Genomic DNA, 22,092 nt, shown 5'->3' with positions numbered 1-22,092 from the left:
GCTCAGATTCTCAGCTCACCCAGGATCCTCTGTATTTCTGCAGTCAGCTCTGCACCGTCTCCATTGACTGTAGTCCATGCATTTAAATAGGATATTAAACTGGCTGTATCGCATATTCTGTTGGTTACTGGTACGGTCTTAAATCTTTTTTTAGTGCAGAGATACAAATTTCGTATGTATTATCTGATGTGGTGTTCTCATCATATGTCAGTGAAATATTGCTTTTCTTTTTTAGTAAAAAGTTTCAGTCATGTAAAACACAATCCTGTGGTATTTTGCTCCCTGTGGATGTTTGAAAAGCAGCTTGTTAATTGAAATAATGGCTGCTTTCTCTAAACTAATCCAGGACGTTTTGTCTGTACTGTTACTGTACATCTGTGTGTATGTCATTCCGGATAGTCAAACTTAGCCTTTTAATGTTAAAATGGCCTGCCATATGTGTGTGTCCTTGGATATCATTAGTCAGTCGTCATAGTGCATTTGTTGTGTGTTGTACAACAGCCTCGGGGTCATACCCTTCACTTGTCTGGTAAAAATATCCAGACTGTAATTTGACTGCAAGGAAAACAGGAAGTCACACACAGGCGCCGCACAGCTGGCAAAGAATGGTGGCGGAGGGGCATTTTCTTCGTTTATTAAAACTGAACACAAACATTCATGAATGTACTTAAATCTGATGTTTTCCTGTTTCTACTTATTTCTTTATTATGGTATCTTCCGCAATTTGTCAACCATTCAACTATTCAAATGTTCAGTTTTTTCCAGCTATAACTTCTGGTCCTTCAAATCCTTGAACTTTTCCAGATATTCCAGGATTATATGGATTATTTGTCCTGTCCACAGTACCTGCTTGGTGGTGTGATGGCATGACATGTACGCTGTGCTGCACAACTTCACTGGTTTGATACCTTGTGCTCACATTTTCTCACGAACATATATTTTTTGTTATTTTGCTATTTTCACTTCATTTATGGTCAACTTTGATCATTTCTTTCTTTATTTCTTTTTTTGGGCCAATTATGACCCTTTAAGTTTCATTTTCATTCAGCAATACAGCATTCAACCCTGCTGTTTCATCTGGAAATGCAGCTCCTTCTAGTTTTTGTTTGTGAAAATATGAACTGAAACATAAACAGATAAAAGGAGGTAAAAGGAAATGTCTTTCAGAAAAGTTTGACTAATTGAGGCTTGAAGAATGGCTGAGGACATCGTCGTACTTGCTGGTGTCTGGAAAAGAAGAAACCAATGTCAGTGGAGGAAGAGGTTTGGACTGGCCACAGCCTGAGCTCCACCCATCAGCCCTGGAATCCACAGAGGAAGAGAAAATGAGGAAGATGAGGAGAAGGCAGATGTCAAGCAGACTGGTCACACCTGAGGGAGCTGGAAAGGATCGCCAAGGACAGAAGACAATGGCGGGGAGCAGTTGGTGGCCCAACCAGGGATCCAAGGACTAACTAACGACGTTATCAAGCCTCCAATCTACTGTTCCTGGATCTGACTTCAACAGGGAAGCATCAAATGTTTCTCCAAGGAGAAAGAAGGGACTTCTTCTTGGTTTTTGGGAAACTGAAAGCTAGTAACACAAAATAACCCAAATACAAGGACCAAAACCCGACGCATAATTTTTCAATCATCATTTTTCGTCTGCTCCTGATTCACAAGAATTTAACTCTTGTGCTATCTTAGATGACCCCCCCCCCCCTTCCATTGACGTGTTCTCCCTACCATGACAAAGGTGGATAAAGGTGGAAAGATTTCATATAATCCATGGACACCAGTGAAGATCACAAATCATTGAAGAAAAAAGGTTCAGAGCACTGTCTAGTGGGTCTAGATGACCCAACTCCCAATGGTAAAGTGCCTATAGGATAGCACAAGGGTTACATAAAGAAATGGAATTTTAAGCTTTACATATGTCCTCCATTATCAGAAAACGTCTACAAGAACATGGTAAAAGCAGAAGGTGAAACAGAAGATCACGGACTGAAACAGCGTAAAGTTTTGGGAAAGCAGGTAAAGTCGTCTGAAGGTTTCCATCAGCCACCTGCTGCCTTTGCTTTGTCCACTCAAGTGTTTAGGCTTTCAGCTTATTCTTCCCCCTGATGGGGGGAAATATCTGTAGTGGTACACAAGGAGAATTTAAAAACACGTTCAATCAAAAGCTTTGTGAACAAGTGTCTGTTCAAACTTTGTTGCACTTAATCTCCATGAGCAATGTACCAGAAATGAGCTGTTCTGCATTTGCATAATGAAAGTTTCAGTTCAACCTTTCCTTTGATCTGGTGTCTTAACTATAAACTACAATTACTGTAGGCATGAAAATTCCAGAAAAATCAATCTTTTTCCTTTGTAGCTGAAAAATGATCATTACCTAGCAGGGAAGTGAAAGGTCTGCTTTTAGAGATTTAAATGATTATTTCCTGCGGAAGCGTGTCTTGCTTATTTTTTTCCCCGAAAAGAAAATCATACCTGGAAAGAAGCGGAATCCAGGTTAACCATTTAATTATTCACGTTTCATCCGTCAGAAACCCAAGCCCAGATTTTATTGCTTTTTTTTGGGATCCGTGATGACAGAAATATTAGTTTAGGCAAGGAGTGAGGGCAGGCCTAAAATCTGAGCACAAGCTCAGAAAATTGGCAGGAACCTCTTATTGTGCACAAATGAGAGGAGCCATCCTTTGCTTTCAAAGATGTGGCAGAGCCTGGAGGAGGAACAGGTCTATATGCCCTCACCCCGGCTTTCTTAATGCTTAATCAGCCTCCCGCTGAGCCAAACTCCGCTAACACAGACGCTGTCACGCTGGGCCGTAAAGAGTCGGCCTGACTGTATTAAGTTTGTCATTGACATTTAATAAAAATCTCAGGCTTCATTTAGTGGCAGCTGGACATGCTGACTGAGGCCTGCATTTCTTTATGTAAATGAAGAGCATGTGTGGTTAATGGGTGATTTATTCTTTGCTGGATTTGATCAGACAGAAGATGGTTAAAGGTAACCCGACGTCCCCGAGGCCGCAGGGTTTGTGGGAAACGTGACACATGGACGCACCCTGAAAGTGGTGGACTTCTACTTCATGAAGAGCACAAGTCTTTCAGGGAAACTGCTTGGCTTTGATAGAGCAAATGCTCAGATGCCAGACTCATCATCCATCCAGGAAACAAACGCACAAGAACAGTCTCACAAAGAGACAGATCGTAAAGGTCTGAACTCACTACATCAGCTAAATAACTACTTTACAGAAAAAAAGTCATCATTTCACTAATAAATACACGTATTCCATTAAAAATATTAGTGCAGCAGGAAAACAAGAAGCAATCAATTTTCAGGTTATTCCAGGCCCTTTTTGAGCTTTTTTATTTTTATTACCTTATGATTTACTTTAATAATGTATCTTTAAAACTGTTATTTTGTGACACTGCTATGGATAAATCCCTTTAGCACAACCCCAGCTTCTATTTTGGTAACACTTTATATTAAGATTCCTTAACAAGCTTTGTTAACGCATTAACAAACATAATAATAGAATTTTTAGGGTGTTAGTAAGACATTTATTAGTACAATAAGTCTAATAAGGTTTATGAAATTCCTTAGTTAACACATTTACAAGCATTAATATTAGGATGGTTTTAAAATGCCAATGATGCATTTATTGGGTTTGTAGATACACAACAAATTTGTCAGTGTTAACCCTTGTGCTATCCTATGACCCCCCCTTGCAATGACGTGTTCTCCCTACCATGACAAAGGTGGATAAAGGTGGAAAGATTTCATGTAATCCATGGACACCAGTGAAGATCACAAATCATTGAAGAAAAAAGGTTCAGAGCACTGTCTAGTGGGTCTAGATGACCCACCTCTCAATGTTAAAGTGCCTAGGATAGAACAAGGGTTAATTAGTGACTAATCCAGAAGGTGAGGAAGAACAGCTAGCAGTCAAACTCAGTTACAATACTGTTGGTCTTGTCCAAACGTAAAATTAAATTAAATTAAATAATATATTTAATATATTTAATATTTAATAAATACATATAAATATAAAATTAACTTTGTTAACAGTTTATTAAACTAGTTTATTAACTTTTTCCTTATTAGCCATGATGCTACCGTCATCCGACACTGGTCCATGTGTTCTTTTGTGTTTTTTATTTGTCTAAATTAAATTATTATATTTCTTTTACAGAAAGATTTTTGTCTGTTTAGTCTGTTTTAAGTTAAAAAGTTCTTTTTACAAGCTGTATGCTTTGTGGTTGTTTGTGGTAAAAGCATTCCACACTTTAGATGAGGTGCTGCAAAACATTTAATAAACTGTTAAAGTTAATTAATACATTTTTTAGCTTGTAAACAGTTTAGTAATATGGACTTTGAAGACAATAGTCTGACTTTAGATGTTAATAAATCTTATTAACATTTTCAGGTATTTGTAAGACATCTATAATGCTAATAAATATCTTGATAGCATCTGACACATTAATAAAGCCTATTAATTTGTTAAGTTAGTTAATAAAACGTTTTAAGCTTATGAACACTTAAGCTTGTGTGAGACATCTATAATTCTAATAAATGTCTTACTAGAACCCCAAACAATAATAATACTTCTGAATTTGTTAACAAAGGTTGTTAATAAATCATAATAAGCTTATTAACACTAAAACACTGAAACATTTGTTTTGTATCTATAATGCCAATAAACGTATCATTAGCATCTTAAAACCATCCTAATAATAATGCTTGTAAATGTGTTAACTAAGTAATTTAATAAACCTTATTAGACTTATTGTACTAATAAATGTCTTACTAACACCCTAAAAATTCTATTATGTTTGTTAATGTGTTAACAAAGCTTGTTAAGGAATCTTAATATAAAGTGTTACGCTTTTTTTAAACAGACATTATTCATCAAATTCCACAATAATTCCACAATGAGCCTGAAACTGTCCAAAAAACTAAGATTTTGAAAATTTTACAGTTAAAATGACAAACATTTACATCAAACTGTTTTGTTTTTCTTGTTTTACAAGAAAGGTCAAATGTTTAGAGACAAAATAAAAATGTCTAAATTTAAAAATGAGGCAAAGACAAGGTGAACAATGTGAAAAATATCTAATAACCACTAAACTACAATATTCTACGACGTTCTTCTATTCATTTTAGGGGGTGTTACATCTAAATGACCCAATCGTTGTTGTGTTAAGCCAAAAATGTCTACGTTAAAAACTCTTTGAAACCTTTACGATAGATTTTAAATCAAAACTGGTGTGTTTGTGTGTGTTGATATCACCCCATTATTTTCAACAGCTGATGTGGCCAATGAGGGTTCGGCTACTAAATGACAGACTCAAATTAAGCAGCCGGCTTTGACCTTTGGGCTATCCTATGACCCCCCCCCCCCCCCCCCCCCCCCTTCCATTGACGTGTTCTCCCTACCATGACAAAGGTGGATAAAGGTGGAAAGATTTCATGTAATCCATGGACACCAGTGAAGATCACAAATCATTGAAGAAAAAAGGTTCAGAGCTCTGTCTAGTGGGTCTAGATGACCCAACTCCCAATGTTAACGTGCCTAGGATAGCACAAGGGTTAAAATGTACAAAGAATGTCAATGCTATCGTCATTTCCAGCATCTTTTCTGCTCTCTCTCCATTTGCAGCTCCAGAAGCGAGGAGGGGTTAAAGAACAGCATGTTTTGGCTCAGACACACTTTCTTTGGAAAAGCCCGCCCTGCAGAAATCCTCCTGGATAAACAGCTGAGCGGAGCATCGTGAGGTTAGCAAGGATCCAGAAAAAAAATACTCTGATGGTTCAGTGTCGTCGACTCAAATCAGATTTTTTACTGGCACAATATTAAAGTAATATCCCCTCTCCACATCTGTGATTTAGGAATGTCTAATTCTTTGTCTTGATCTTATTTTTTGGATTCCAGGTTGTGTTATTGAAGTGAAACTGCTTTTCTTTGTGTTTTGATTTTTATCCATCACACCCTGAACATTCTCTGTTGGAACTGCTGCCTTCAGGCAGAAGATACAGGGCAATTAAAACAAGGACAAACGGTTTAAAAAACAGCTTTTATCCAAGAGCCATCGTGGCCTTTAACGCTGTTAAATAAGGTTAATTTATTAACGGAAGCGTGCAATAGCTGGACAAGGTGTAACCTACTGATGTTTTCTATTATCTTATTTCGCAATTTTAGTTTTTATTTATTATGACCTTTTTATTCCACCAAATAATTGCACTGTTATGTCGTTGTACAACGTACAGTATAAAGATATTTCTATTTCTATGAACATTTACATTTAAAGAACCCGGACTGAACCATGTTTGGTAAAATCGTGTGGTTTGTCATCAGGTTCACAGCCTGTTGTGTGTTTGTCTGCAGGATAATCCAACACTGCCAAGCAGATTTCCATGGAATTTTCTGGAAAAAAGTAGAGTAAACCACCAGCATTTTGATTTTAGTTAGCTAAATATGTAAAGTCCACCATAGATTTAACTGCACAACAGGAACTGTTAAGTTAATGGCTGATAAACTTTTACTTTTGAATTTTTTTTTTTACAGATATTTTAATACGAAATAAAAAAAGCTTAATTGTTTTCAACTAATTATTTTTTTCTTCAAATGTCCCTATTTGTTCAGCGTTAGTTTATTCAGGGATTCTAGATTCATCTTCGCCCTCATGAGAGGCGATCCATCAGTATACATTGTTCCACCTTTGTGTTACAGGTCTTCTTGTTCAGGCTCTGGAGCTGGCCTCATAGGAGCCTTCAGCGCTCCCTTCTCATTTAATCACGTCCGTGTGATGTACTGGCTGAGAGCTACATTTCGCCCAGCTTCCCTAATCTGATGGCAAATAAGGGTGACATCAATCTCAGCGTGTCAGAAAAAGTAATGGCCACACTCCCTCTTCTCTGTTTGGTCTACATTGATGCAAGACAGCTATTCAGCCTCAACTCCCCTCTCATCCTTTCTTTACTTTTTCCATTCATCACAGGAAGCCCCAGCAGATGAGGACGTTTAACACGGACCGTGCATGCTGAAGTGCACACTGCGCCCTCAAAGAGGAGCTTCTCAGACTCTTGCCACAGGGGTATTTACGGCTGTGATAAACACCTTTAGCCTCCGTCACGCTGCATAACCCCCCCGTACAGGCGCTGAGGGTTTTTGGGTTGTCCGGACCCGAGTGGGGTCATAGAGAAGAGCGGCTGCATCTTACAGTCCCACTCCGATCATCAACGGATCTATTTCCAAAGTTAACCCGGTGGTTTTTTAATTATGATTATGTAGTTTTTGCCAAAATCCAAAAACCTGTGCCGTTTTCTAGGCCTGCCCAGGTATTTTTTAGTCTGCTCCTGATTCCCAATGACTTAAATAAAGATGTACTCAGAAATGTCATTTTAAGCTTAATTGTCTTTATAAATGTCCTCCATCCATCCACAAAATCATGTTAAGAGCACCAAAAAACAATTTTCATTGGAGCAGGACTTTATCCCGTGTGCAATCATAGATGACCCCCCCCTTCCATTGACGTGTTCTCCCTACCATGACAAAGGTGGATAAAGGTGGAAAGATTTCATGTCATCCATGGACACCAGTGAAGATCACAAATCATTGAAGAAAAAAGGTTCAGAGCACTGTCTAGTGGGTCTAGATGACCCAACTCCCAACGTTAAAGTGCCTAGGATAGCAGAAAGGTTACGTGGATCGCAGGTGTGTCTTGTGGTTGTGCAGAGGCTCATACAGCCACCTCCAAGTACGCCATGAAAAATTGGAACATACCATTGTTGCGCGTGTAGGAGGTGTATCCTGTGGTATTCACAAGACTAATGGAAGTTCGACGCGCTTATGTCGTACAGATGATGCTGTCGTGTGGTCTCTATACACTGCACTCTAGTCGCTAGTGAGGTGCACGTGCTGGCCGTGTGCACGGGATGTACACGTGATCCATAAGTGCCTGTAGCACGCTAGTAACCCTTGTGCTTATGCTTCTCTCTATGGTTTCACTGAGCGTCGAGCACCTTCATATTTTGTGCAAGTTTGACCGTTTTCCCCCCACAGACAGCCGTATCCACCCATAAGGACAGCTGTGTCTAAGCCTTTGATTGAACCTCTAAGTTTTGAGAAGACATTTCCAGACATTTGGATGAGTAAACTTTCCTGCTGTATCTGAAACACTGCATGTGCCCCTAACCAGGTCCTGTAAGGTTTTCCCGCTCTGACCCGTCCACCTTTACATCAGGTTTCTGGTTTCTGCAGAGCTTCTTAGGAAAGCAACAGAGTCCGATGAGCTGGAGCGCTGCAACGAGCAAAGACGCGGGAAACCTGTGGATCAGCTGCTTCAGGCATCAACATCTTCATCGGGTGTTTTTCCTCTCAGAGCTGACCCCATGGGTGCACGCCTCGTTGTTTCTGCATCTGCGATGCACAAGCAGAGATGTTCTAACGTCAAATCCTGAAGAACGCCTCTGAAATTAAAAACATAAAGTGTTTGCAACGCGTGCAGAGAATGGAAGCACTGCAAAAGTTTCTTAAACGTTTGTAAAAGCATGCACACATATTGTGCAGTTGATTTGAAATATGGTGCAGCATAAACTTCACATCAATTACTGTTGTCTTCACAGTTGTATTCACTGATGAGTGCTAATTTAATAACAGAGCAGGGAGAAAAAAAACATTCTGGGCTAACAGAAGCACTTTTCTGCTTCTCTGGATTTGCTATGAAATGTCTGACAACTGTGTTGATTACAAATCAGTCTGAGTAAATTCACGCTAGGACGGGCTTTAAAACCCTGTCACACACAACAAGCAGAGAGAAGAAGGGATGGGGAGCGGTGCAGAGACTGCTCCTTCTCTGAAGCCCTTTGAGAAAATGCAGCAGCTTCTGCAGCTCAGAAGAGAATGAAAACACAAACGCACAACAAGAGGAGGCTTCCTGTGCTATGACCCACAATTAGTCATCACGGCGATGCACAAGAGCGACTCGTCCCAGGAAAAGTCCAGACCTTTCTCCCACTGTGAGATGACTCCATTTCCACAAATTGAAAGTGAAGCTTTTCGATCCACCCGCCAATGAAGCCACAGTCCAGGCACGAAGAGGAATTATGTTCTTTGCCATCTGAAACAGGGGGGTGTGATGCTGTGAATGCAGAGCAGAGCGAAAAGGACCCGGACCCCCCCTCTTCTAAAGTTAATGCAGCAAACATTCCCCAAATTCTCCTAAATGTTATTGACAGACAGGGCTAATTAAACGAAATGAATTCAGTTTAGGAATCTAAATGAAGATCTCAGACGTCGTGTGGGATTGTTTCACACCACAGTCTATTTATACGCCATAAATCTATGCCACGTGTGTGTGTGTGTGTGTGTTCTTTACAGTGGCATTTAAAATTCATAAATGCATGTAGATGCATTAGCTCAAGGCTGCCTTCAGTGTATAAATGCCACTGGTAAATGTGAAACGTTGCCAGTTCATTAGAGGCCTGCCTGGGGTTAGTGCAGCGCCGTGTTCTAATATTGCAGAAAAACAGATTAAAATTGTTGTGTCCTATTTTTAAAATACACAAGCAGGCCAACTGTAAGTGAGCAGCGGTTAATTTCATTCAACAGAGGAACGGCGATGGGCCTTCTGCTCATCATAGATCACGGGGGGGGGGGTCAAATTTAGGATAGAACAAGGATAGAACAAGGATTAAAGGGTCGGGGGGGGGGGGGGGGGGGGGGGGTTGGGGGTGTCCAAAGTTTATTGCAAAAAGCAGAAATGTTGTTCCGTGGATGGTAACCAACAGGTTTGGACCATCCATCACATTTCGGTTTCTTTTCTTCATTTTGTCGTTTTTTCCAGCCCAGAAGATGAAGAATGACATAAAGAATCTCTGAACCTGTAAAATTATGAAACTTTTTTTGCTGATTTTAACAAAACAATGAACTTTTTTTTTTTTTTAATATTCCTGATGTGCAACACAAACCCAAAGTTGACTTGTAACGAACTGTCCCTTTAAAAACAAGTGACAACTTAAATCAGGATGGATTACCTAAGAGAAGTCCTTCTTTTGTTAGTTTTTGCTTTTTTTCTGCTAAATGTAATCAGTTCCTTCAAATAGAAACTAGAAGACATTTGGTAGATATGAGAATTGGCAGTGAAGTCATTGGTTGGAATTAAAGCAGGTTAAATTCAGGCAATTAAAACAAAACAGACAAACAAACATGTTGTTTGCATGATATAGGGCTCTTTACGGGGTTCATAAGACAATGGATTTAGTGAAACTTTGGAATTTTGATGTTGGAGGCTTCTGCTTCAGATGTTTTAGTAAATAAAACCAGAAAATAATCTTGTAATTTAATAATTTATTGTTCATTAGTCATAAAAAGATGTTCACATAGTGTGAGTCTATGCACATTTAGGAAATAAAGTATTTATTATAACAAAACATTCTTAATAAACAACGTTTCAATAGGTTTTTACTATATGGATTATTTAGAATGCTGTCAATGTTTGTCTAGCTCATTAGGGATGTTAAAGTCCTTCTTTTTCTTTTTAGTAAATTGTTGCCTAAATAAAAAAATGTGACGTTGGTTTGCGTTTGCATCAGAGCAGCTTCTCCTGCTCCATTGTTCTCTTCTCTCAGTCGCCTTTTTAGACAATTTTTTTTTGCTGCTTTGAGAACAAAAAGTCCACAGAAAAACACTTGGAAATAAAAAAGTGGTGAAAAACAGGTCAACATCACTTTTATTGTTATTTTCTACATGAATTCAACAGTAAAACTAATCTGTGTCAGAACAAATGATGCTGTAATAACTTCTAAATGTATTGGAGATCATGTAAAAAGTGTTCCTTCATGAAATAACATAACCTTCACCATCTGTAATCTCAGCACTGATCTCAGGTAGATATTCAGGTATGTTCTGTCTCCACCGTTTCCCTTTTCTTGTACAGAAAAGATGAGTGACTTGAGTGTGAGTCTGATGTCATCCATAGAAGATGGTTTACTTTCGACTTCAATCAAATGAAGTCAGTCTGGTTGCCGTTTTTTCGCGATACGGATGCCGCCTTGTTGGAGCCAGACATCGTCAAAAAGCAGTGTTTGGTCTGAGTCTGTCTGAGTCGCCGTTTCTATGGCAACCACTCTGGCTAATCAGGAATGAGCTTGTTGGAAGGCCATATTCCCACCACTTAGGAGAGGCTTAGGAGAATTTGTCAATTAAACCTTAGTACTGAGGGCCAGCAGGCTCCACCTACTTTTACTGAGGCATCTGATTGGTCAGTTTATAACTTAAACCACAAAAAAATTAAAAAAGATAAAATGATCAAGAAGATGTTAAAAAAAGGTATCGGATCCAGAACGGTTCTTCTTACCAATAGAATGACTGAGTAACATCTGTTTGTTTCTCTATAGACCTCTATGGATTTTTGGCTTTTTGGAGCCACTTCCTGTTTGGAATGCCAGGGGGGCGGGGCCACTCAGTCCAGTTCTCAGATACAATCAATGGAGAGGACTAAAAAACCTTTGAGGTAATCCAGGGGTCCCCCAAATCCAGGCCTGGAGGGCCGGTGTCCTGGACGTTTGCCAAGCAACCTGCCATTGAAGCTCCTTAAACACACCTGATCCAGGTAATCAGCAGCAAATGAGGCAGGGTTTCCGGAAAACAGCAGGACCCCTCAAGGCCTGGATTTGGGGACCCCTGATGTAATCTATTAATCACTCATGAGAACACCATAACCATAGTCTGGACTTTCTTGGATCATATTAATAAAGATGTTTTTTGCTTTAAGAACTCAGCGGTTTATAAATGAACCGCATTGTATTTGTTTGGACTTCCAGCCTTATCTTATCACAAAAGACATCAGCCTGTTTTCTCTGCTTCCCCTTAATGTGTTTGGAGGTGGTAACCTTTAGCAGCTGGATGTGCTGCAGCGCTGCTGGACACCAGCATGCAGTGCAGAGCAGAAGATCTCCGTCCTCAATTCAGCTGGTTCTGTTCATCTGGATCGATCGTTTGACTGTGTGGATTAGACACAAACAATCCTTATGCTGGGAGTTCAAATAGAAATACCAGATTGGTAAAAATGTGACTCTTTCCCGGGTCCCTGTCGCGGATGATGTTCCCCGATAAAGACGGCGCCGTGATATAAAACGTGCAGGTGGTGAACAAACATCCTGTGGTGAAAATTCTTGACATAAATGTGGAAAAATACAAACATATTAAGAGTGAGCCTGCAGTCCAAGCCTTCCGTCTCGCCTTTTCTCTAAAAAAACAAAACAAACAGTGGGTGCAGCATATGTACAACCTCAGGCTATTTTCATAAATAAAGCACAGTTTTAATATGTTTGCCTTTCACTCTGTTCATCTGTTGGTGTTTCTCAGGAAAACAAGAATGACTATACTAATTTAGTTAAATACGTCCCAAGGCAAAATGTGTGGAAAACAAGCAAACGTATTACCTAAACCTGATAAGGTCAGTTCTATTTTAGAAAAGCATAGTGTAATATTTGGGCAACAGCATCACTGCCGTGACATGCAGCATAATTAACACTTTCAACCATTTTGATTACGTTGAGATTCTTTTCTCCCCAAATGCGCTGATTGCATTAAAAATGTCTGTTTTCTGATGATAATGATGGCAAAGGGGGAAACAAATTATGAACTTCAGTTTTGTTCGGAGGCCAAATGGGGAGAAAAATTAACATTTTAATGACAGCCGTGAACGACTTTCTTACATTTTCCACACTATCCGGCACACCGGATCATGAGGAAGGCCCTGTTCCATGCAGAGACTTGTCACTGGTCTTGCCATTCAGAATAATAGTCCATGGAGCTCCACTCTGTCCACTTCTGGAGATCAAAACGAACGGCAACCCTCGGTTCTGTCCTGATTTTCACAAGCTGAACGCTGTTCCAGTACTTGACGCTCATCCACTCCCACTTATTGATGATTGGGCCTGTCACCATGCCGGATCTTGTCTGACTGAACGTGCTTCTCACCTTTCAGCTTTCCCTCGTCTGAGCTGGAATCTGGATCTAAACTCTACGGCTGGATAGTCAACGCCGTTTTTGATGCACTGCTAATGTTAGGTTGAGGGTGTGAAGCGCTTTAAGCTTGCTTGTTAACAGAGAGCTCTCAGTTATGGGCGATCGGAAAAGGGGTTGCACTGCCCCAACAATCCTGCCCACAACTCAGAGGTAAATTTCTGATGAACTCCCGCCCCCCACAAGAAGACAGAAGTCAGAATCTCCCTCTACAACAAGCATGTTTTAGGAAAATTGAGAAATGTGGTTTGTTCAGCTTCGTTTTGGGTTGTAAATAATGAAACAACAATAAACTAACGCCTTTCTTCGTTGGTACTTCTTGCAAATTAGATCCTGGATTTAAAAAATAATGAATCCGGTTTTCCTCCTAATTGTTGTTTGAAACAATCCAACACAGTTTTAGTCTGTTTGGATTCTCACAATCATCCATCTATTGTCTGTGGCGATTCCGACTTCATGCATAACTGACCACAGTAAGTCACGCTGATTGCATTTTAACGCTGCGTTTGTGACAAAAACAGAGGCCTTGATGATCTGCCGTTGGCGCCCAGCGGTGACACTTATTTCGGCCGGTGTGGAGACGAGTCCATCTGTGTGTGTCTTCTTTCATCTTCTTGTCTTCACTTTGCTGGAGGAAGAGTCTGACTAACCCTCCAACTCATCCACCATGAGTCTCCACCAAGATGACGTCCCTTAACCAAGACAGCCGAGCAGAATCTGAAGCAGCAGCTCGTTCTTACTCAAACAGATGAAACAGGCCCACACGCAGCACTGTCCTTAATCACGAGGTTACAATAATGAGATGTGATCCCTGCTAGCGCTTTACTCTGTATTGACAATAGCAGTTCTGTAGGGGGTTCTCAGGGTTGTCAATCAATATGACTCTGATTACTTTGGCGGGGTAAATGTCTGCTGGCGTTTAGGAGCTGTCTTTCCTTTGGTAATGAAGAAAACTCCTTCACCGATAATGGCTGCAACATCCCCTAACGACCATTATTAAAAACTCGTTCAGCGTGTTCAACTTTCAGGAACAAACACCTCAAACACTTTTGCTGTATTTGGTGGAAACAGGTGGTTTCCGGCAAACGCCTTCTTTCTTTTTCTGACCAACTTTTCTTCCTGTGTGGTCAAAGTGCAGAACGTGCTTCGCAGCTCGATGAGGGGAATTGTTCAGAGGCCTCATGAGGTCATGGATGTCCCAGGGTTTTAATGCTAGTCAGAAGCTTGCACTCCAAAAACCGACAAAGCTTTCATTACCGCAGCTCTGCATGGATAGAGATGGACAAACCGCCTCTCACATAGGTGCAAAAACGGGGGTAAGAGGTGGAACGTCCAGACTAGGATTGAGAGCCAGCTGATGGGTTTTTGCAATAATCTTTGCTGTAACTTCTACTCTCTGAGCTCTGGGTCTGGGGTCCTGATGTTACTGGAGAGGTTTTCTTCCAGCACATTTAATGGTTGAACCACTCATCAGATTTTTAGCAGAATTTTGACCATTTGGAGATTTAAAATGTTCAAAATGTATGGTAAAAACATGGCTTTAAGCCAGCTTTGACTCCCAAATGTTTTTTGATGTACAAAACAAGGAGGAATACTGTTTCTACCATAACAATATTGGTGCAAAAAAGCAAAGGACTTGGACTAACAGGTCATGTGAAAAATATTATTTTCAAAACAAATTAAAAAACATTGAATACAAGTAGAACTTGTTTGGTTTGATAAAATAATTAATGTTAGGAAAACATTTAATATTGAAAATAGCAACAAACCTTCACATTTAAGACCCCACTCCGATAAAAAGTGTGTTTTTAACATGTTCTTGTGGCATTTTTATGGAGTTAATTCAGTCTCAATAATCAGAAATGCACACAACCAGTTTTACAAATGCACACGCTCCGATTCACAAATGTCATTTTATGCAAACGTGAAAAATAAATTCGGAAATACACACCCTGTGTTTCACAAACACACAGATTGTGTTTCACAAATGCACACTAAATGTTTTACAAATGCACAATAAGTGTTTCTCACAAATGTGCACACTGTGTTTCACAAAAAACATTTTAGAAATTCACAATAAATGTATCAGAAATACACAGTAGGTGCTTCACAAACATGATTTTTAGTTACACATGTGATGTGAACTCACAGATCATTCGAACTGCAGAATGTGCATTCAAAATCCCGTTCTCGTTTGTGAATCTCCCCGTGTGTGTGAGAGATTTTTCTACGGTGAATATTGAGACTCATCTGACGGAGCGGGTCAACTAATCTCACCATTGGCTAGTGAATCTGTCAATCAAACTCATCGGGAAAGCAGGCGGGTTCGCTTTTAGCCAATCGAATGGCCCCTTACACTTTCTCTACGCTTTCTGCGGGTGGCAAAAGCCCCGCCCATATTTGATTCTGTACCAGTCGGTCGTTAGCGTGTTAGCCTTAGCATGGCTTGTCGGTTTATTGCCTTCGGTTGTCAAAATTTACTGGCTTGCGCAACTTTTCAGTGGACCTGGTAGCAAGGCAACAGTGGTTGAATGCAGTTGTCTTAGAATCCATCGAACTCTGTACTGGTCATGAGATTTAAAATGAATGTTTCACTCGGGATTGTTTGTACGTTATTCTCTTAGCTTTCATGCTAGCGTCATTTCAACACTCAGACACGGTTTTGATCATATGAAGGTGGAGGAGAAAAACCTGCAACTTCCACAGTAGGTTCTGTGGAGAAACTGGCATCACTTTGCTCCGTACCACATGGGACTACATTACCTCAAGTTCATCTCACTGTCAATCACAGATACCCAATACACCTCCCCTGCTCAGCCCGAAGTCACTTTGCTTGACCTTAATTTTATTTTTTTAATAACTCAAATGTCATTGATTTTATATTGTAACCATATACATATACACCTCTTGGCCAGGTCACCCTTGCAAAAAAGATCCTCATCTCTCTGGGTTTTATAGCTGGTTAAATACTAAACAACAAAAGATGGTCATAGAACAACAAAGTGCAAACATTCACCCTTTATTGCAGAGTAAAATTCAGAGAAAACATGGACAAATTAAAACATCAAAATTTAAGCAAATGTGGAATCTCTACTGATTTGAATTTTATTTAAACTGGAACTAATTTTCATAACTTCCTTACATACAATGAAGTCCCTTGAACAATACAACAGTATTGATTTGAACTCTGTCTTGCTCCCCTCAGTCTCTCTTCTTCTGTATGTAATTATGTCGCCTAAATTAAGTTCTAAACACACTGGACAGTAAAGATGTAGGTCCACTCCCAAACGGTCTGAATTCCACAATGGATTGATGTCGTCTTGCAGTTCCAACAATTGTGGACCCAGAAGAGGACTGTCCCATACCGGGACATTGATCCCAGGATGAGGTTCAGTCATGGATCCACTCTCCTCCCATTCAATCTCTGGAACCAGCATACCCTGACAAAAAAAAAAAAAAAAAAAAGATACTGTTTATGAACAGCACTGTTTTTTTTGTGTTTTAGATTATGTAGGAACAGTGACCGACTAATAATAACTTATATTGTTGCTGGCAGGCAGACCTCATATCTCCATAACTGTTTATAATTTGCAAATAAGTGAACCTTAACAAAGTAGTGACATTAGTACATCTGATGGCTCATAAGGCCATGCATTGTGATGCATTTTGAACTTGCAGATGTGCTATTCTTCCTACAAACAAACAACTTAGGGAAATTGTTTGCACCACACAACAATAATCCTTTTCATTCATTTTCGATGAAAATTCACTGTAGTCATTATGATTTCATGATACTCTTCTTGATACTTTCCACTTTAGTCAAACTGCACACAAATCAGTTGTCCAGTACAGTGAGATTAAATAAAGCATTTACCCGGGGATCAGAAACAGGGTTCTGGGTCAAGCCCAACTGCCACAGCTGATTTGGTGTCATGCTTTGCTCCGTCCTGATTGGATGGCTGTCCCACGCGTCACTAAAGACATCCAAACTGGCCTGAATGCGTGGTAGAAAAATGTAATGGCAGCAGAATACGTGATGTGACTGATATTGAGCAAGTCTTGGTCCTCAGGAGAGTGCAGGATGTTGTAATATAAACCAGTAACACTCACGAAGACATCACACCAGAGGAGCTCAATCCTGTATTTGAAAAAAAGCAAAAATAAATATTATATTGTCAGATTTATTTTTAATACATCATTCACTTTTATGTATCAGGGCTCCAGACTAACTTTTTTCACTAGGAGCATAGTGGCCCCTAACTGAAAATTTTAGGGGCACAACCAGAAAATTTAGGGGCGCATACCGTAAATCAACATTCTAACCAAATCTACTAATTTCCACTGTATTACAAATAAATACTTTAATAATAGATGCAGAAATTACAATGTGCTGTTTCTAATTCAGTGTCATATTTTATTCTGCACTTTTGAAGATGCAACATGAAGGTAAACTGACATCACCATCGCTGTCACGACAGTACAACTAAGTAAAAATAGTAAAAAAAATACCATACTTTTAGAATAAAAAAAAGTTTTTAGTAACAAGTGATTACCGTAGTAACCTTTCGTAATTTCACAGTTTCAAACAATACTTAAATGTATGTAAATATTAGAGGATGGAAATTCATGTTGGTGACACCAAATAGGTTCAGCCAAGATGCACAATAAGCGTGTTTGAGATCACCCAGATGGACGCAACACTGCACAGATCACCTGGTGTGTGACGTATATTTTTGTTTTTGCTCCAACATCACCTGTCAATCAAAACAAAAATATCACGAGAAAGGGGTGAGAGCAAGACACCAATCAGAGCGAACGCAGCTGGAAATTTAGTATTGAACTGACTAAAAGCTGCCCTACAGACTAAAAAACAATGCATTATGGGACATGCGTCCTGATGGGTTTTTTGTAGTTCACTGATCAATTAAAATAATTTAAAATACCAACTGATTAAAAAAAGGCTACATCCATTACAAAACATTAAAATAATTATAAAAGATGTAATATCACAGCTCATACTTAGGGGGAGAGGCATATTAAAACGAAATTGAATGTTAAGGACAACTCCTAATTCCTGGTCTCTTTCAGTCTCGCTGCAGCTTCGATTTCATGCGAGTTTGAGACCCCTGCTGTACACTCTGTCACTGGTACACTAGCTGCAGGTCGGAAGAACGAATCAATAGTTCGCTTGCTCATAGCTCAGACGCACATATCAGGTTGTGATGATATTTGTCTCCGTTTCCTTCCCACGGATGTTTACGCGCGCTCGATTATCTCTAGGCCCCGCCCCTCCACATATTTTAGCCACTTGCAGTGACTTTCCCTATTCTTCTCACACGCATTGGCCGCCTCAGGCATCACTCAATGAAACGCGAGTGTGTGCTCGCGTGTGCTCCAGTCTCATGAGTATTCGCGCGAGTGTGTGTGTCTGCCTGCGTGCGTGTGCGCTCGCGTCTCATTGATGATTTCATCTCTCATTTCATCGATCATTGACGTGCTCCTTTCATGTTTAATGTATAAAAAATACGGAGGGTGGAGGAGGCAAATTTACTGGTAGCACATGTGCGACTGGGTGTAAAATTCAGTCGCACACTCTCAAATTTTGGTCGCAAAATGCGACCAAATGGACGCAGTCTGGAGCCCTGTGTATATATTAAAGCTTCTAAAACTAGGTTCAACTCACCGTTGATTGTGTGTACACTTTTCCCACAATGAAGCCGTTTGTGTCAGTTGTACGTACTGTGAGCATCAACTCGGCTATGCCCACATTTTCTCCTCCGTGATCTCCTCTCACCCTGACAATAACATGAAAATCATGTCTCAAACACATAATTACAAATGCATCGCCAATACGGTACACATCAGTTTAAAATGTAATGTTCTTATGTATGATGCCAATAAGTAGAATTTCTAGGTTAAAAAAATTGCAGGAGTGGGTTACATGTATCACTGGGGAAAAAAATGAGGTGAGAGAGACTGTTAAGGGGGGGTAAAATGTTATTCATGAGGGGAAAGTTTTAGAGTTGCCTTTGTTTTCAGAGGAGTCTAAAAAAAGTAATTTTATTTTTGTACAAATAACCAAGTACTTATACTGCCTGATATGTGAATAAAATATTTCTTTATGAATGACATGAATACCTCAGAGGAAAGCCATAAACGTTCACAGCGTCACTGAAGAAGGCCAAGTGGGTGTCTGCACAGTTGTTGTCTGCTATCTTCTCAGGTACAAGATCTATGGAATACAAGTACAAATACTTTCAACTGACAGATGTTTACAGCGGCAAAAATGCTAAATTCCCAATTGACAGGTAAAACAGTAATACAATAGGATGATAAAATATGAAATAGAATAGAATAGAAAGGTATTTAATAATCCCTGAGGAAATTTTTTTTAAAATGGCCATCTTAAAAAAACACATAAACACACATGCATTACAAATAGAAATATCACAAAATAAAAAGATTGATAAAAAAAGGTAAATAATTGGAAAATCAGTGGGTAAAATTAAAAGAAATTACTTGTAAGATGCCCTGCCAGAGAGTTGTATTGCCTGATGGCACGAGGAACAAAAGATTGTCACGCTGTCACGCTTCAGTAATTCCTAGAGAATAAATAAAAACACAACAAACATGGATTAGATCATTTAGCTGTCTGATCTTAAATTACATAATTTTCAAATATATGAAAGGGGAATTTTTTAAAACACTCTTGCTATGATTACTTGAGCTTGTAGTAAAGAACACCTTTAAAAAAAATCAGAGACAAGACACTGATCACAGGAAGCCTGTGTGTAATACTTACAGTAACTTCTACTCTAATCACTGTTGACAGCTGATTTCTCCCATCCACCCTTTCTGTGACTACTTATCGACTACAAAACAGCCTAAAAACATAATGTTTGGGATTCTTGTCATTACGTCATTGGAAGTAAAGATACGGGGAATTTAGTGGCTGTCACTCTGACACAATCTCACAGGGCTTTTCAGCACAATACGGGTTCTAACGTTAGAAACTTAATGAGGCTTCTTTTATTCATCAGTGGATTCATGTCTGTTATATTTAAAAAATGCCGTTTTCATGAATGTCATATGAATTAACTTTGTTGCACAGTCCACCCCGTCTTAAAGTCTGGGTTGTGAAAATGCTGTGTCTAACTTTAACCCGGATCGCGTTTACATAAAGGCAGCACACGGAACAGCTAACTAGTTAGCATAGCATAGCATCAGTGTTTAAACAAATCGCCGTCTCCAAATCAATACTTTTTATTAAACTTTCTTTGCTGCTGTAAATCCGGCATTCTTTTCCCCTTAGTTCCTTATGAATCATGTTAAGAACCTACAGATCATTGGCTATAGACGCTAGCTTGAACCGACACCGGCTTGAACTTCACTCACAGGCAGCCACAACTTGCACAGGCTAAGCAAAACAAAGCTAAGCTAATTTGCGGTGGGGGTACTCTGCAAACGACTCGGCTGCAGTGTTCATAAAGCATTCACACATGTCACTTGGCAAAGGAGAACGCTTCAACTTAGTATTCAATAACATTACAGGACGTACAACGAGGGAATGATCAAATAAATGCATTACTTACGGGCTGAGACTGATCCAGTTCAGAAGACCTCTCCGCCATGTTTGCCGCCCGCGTCCTCCCAACTGCTGTGCTGAACAGCTCCCTCCCTCGTCACTTTGAAAGTGAGGAGTGTAAGGGGCCATTCGATTGGCTAAAAGCGAACCCGCCTGCTTTGCCAATGAGTTTGATTGACAGATTCACTAGCCAATGGTGAGATTAGTCGACCCGCTCCGTCAGATGAGTCTCAATATTCACCGTAGAAAAATCTCTCACACACACGGGGAGATTCACAAACGAGAACGGGATTTTGAATGCACATTCTGCAGTTCGAATGATCTGTGAGTTCACATCACATGTGTACCTAAAAATCATGTTTGTGAAGCACTTACTGTGCATTTCTGATACATTTATTGTGAATTTCTAAAATGTTTTTGTGAAAAACAGTGTGCACATTTGTGAGAAACACTTATTGTGCATTTGTAAAACATTTAGTGTGCATGTGTGAAACACAATCTGTGTGTTTGTGAAACACAGGGTGTGTATTTCCGAATTTATTTTTCACGTTTGCATAAAATGACATTTGTGAATCGGAGCGTGTGCATTTGTAAAACCGGTTGTGTGCATTTCTGATTATTGAGACTGAATTAACTCCATACATTTTCCCCCCACAAAATATCCAGTTGAAGTGCTGCAACAATCATATAAAAGTTAATCCAGTTAGACTTCTTGAAACAAAAGCATTTACCAATGAAGCTTCTGCTTATAAATATTAAATGCAGCTTTTTAAAGAAATTGCTTGAAAAACAATGTTTTCAAAATCAAGACTCAACAAGATATTTAAGATTTATTGTCTTCAAACAAATCATTACATCTTATTAGAAAGATCCTAATAATAGTTTAATAAATGTATTATTAGTATTTAAACTAGACAACAATAGTCAGCGAGTTTTTTTTAAATTTGCTGTTTGCATGCTGAATCACAGAACTATGACTTTTTCAGAAATGAATGAAATTGCTGGTGTTAATTAAGATAAAATGTTTCTTAGTGGTTTGAATTATTCCTTATAGAAAAATCCTCAACCGCACAGACTTCAGATATTATTGAGGCCGGGGTATGTTCAGAATACGTCAATATTTTATTCTCTAGGATTTGCAAAGAGATCCCATCAAACTGATCACCAACATTTACTATTTTTCATGCATCAAACTCCAAAAAAACACAAACTCCTAATCAGAAGGAGCACAATTGCTGCATCAACCTCTAATCTTTTTCTAAATTATCCTTTAATTTAACTATAATGTCTGAAAGTTTCTTTTCCCAATCAAGGCTGTTTTAAAAGCTTTAAAACTTTTCACTTTTTGCCAAAAAACATGTTTGAGATTGGCAGGTTTGTGAAAAATGTGCAAGAAACACCAGTTTCATGAGAAACTGAACATGCATAACGAGTCACACACACACAACTATAGCTGAATAATATACTGTTAAAACATCATAGTTCTACAGA

General features: G+C 39.3%; 1 long non-coding RNA gene across 3 annotated transcripts; it reads right to left on the bottom strand.

Annotated features, from left to right (window-relative positions):
- Nucleotides 1–16,299: 16,299 nt before the first annotated feature.
- Nucleotides 16,300–20,747, bottom strand: LOC144992228 (uncharacterized). Of its 3 annotated transcripts, none has more exons than XR_013656111.1 (7): nt 20,609–20,747; nt 19,536–19,618; nt 19,155–19,248; nt 18,700–18,811; nt 17,127–17,154; nt 16,891–17,010; nt 16,300–16,456 (listed from the first exon to the last, which is right to left on the bottom strand). It is a non-coding gene; the product is annotated as an uncharacterized LOC144992228 (long non-coding RNA). The 3 variants fall into 3 exon arrangements; XR_013656112.1 differs by having other exon boundaries at nt 16,891–16,990; XR_013656110.1 differs by lacking the exons at nt 16,300–16,456; nt 16,891–17,010 and having other exon boundaries at nt 17,013–17,154.
- Nucleotides 20,748–22,092: the final 1,345 nt, after the last annotated feature.

Source organism: Oryzias latipes, chromosome 5 (genome assembly GCF_053564925.1).
Source record: "Oryzias latipes strain Hd-rR chromosome 5, Olatipes_Hd-rR_3.1".
Taxonomy (NCBI): Eukaryota; Metazoa; Chordata; class Actinopteri; order Beloniformes; family Adrianichthyidae; genus Oryzias; species Oryzias latipes.
This window is presented reverse-complemented; position numbering and strand designations above follow the sequence as displayed.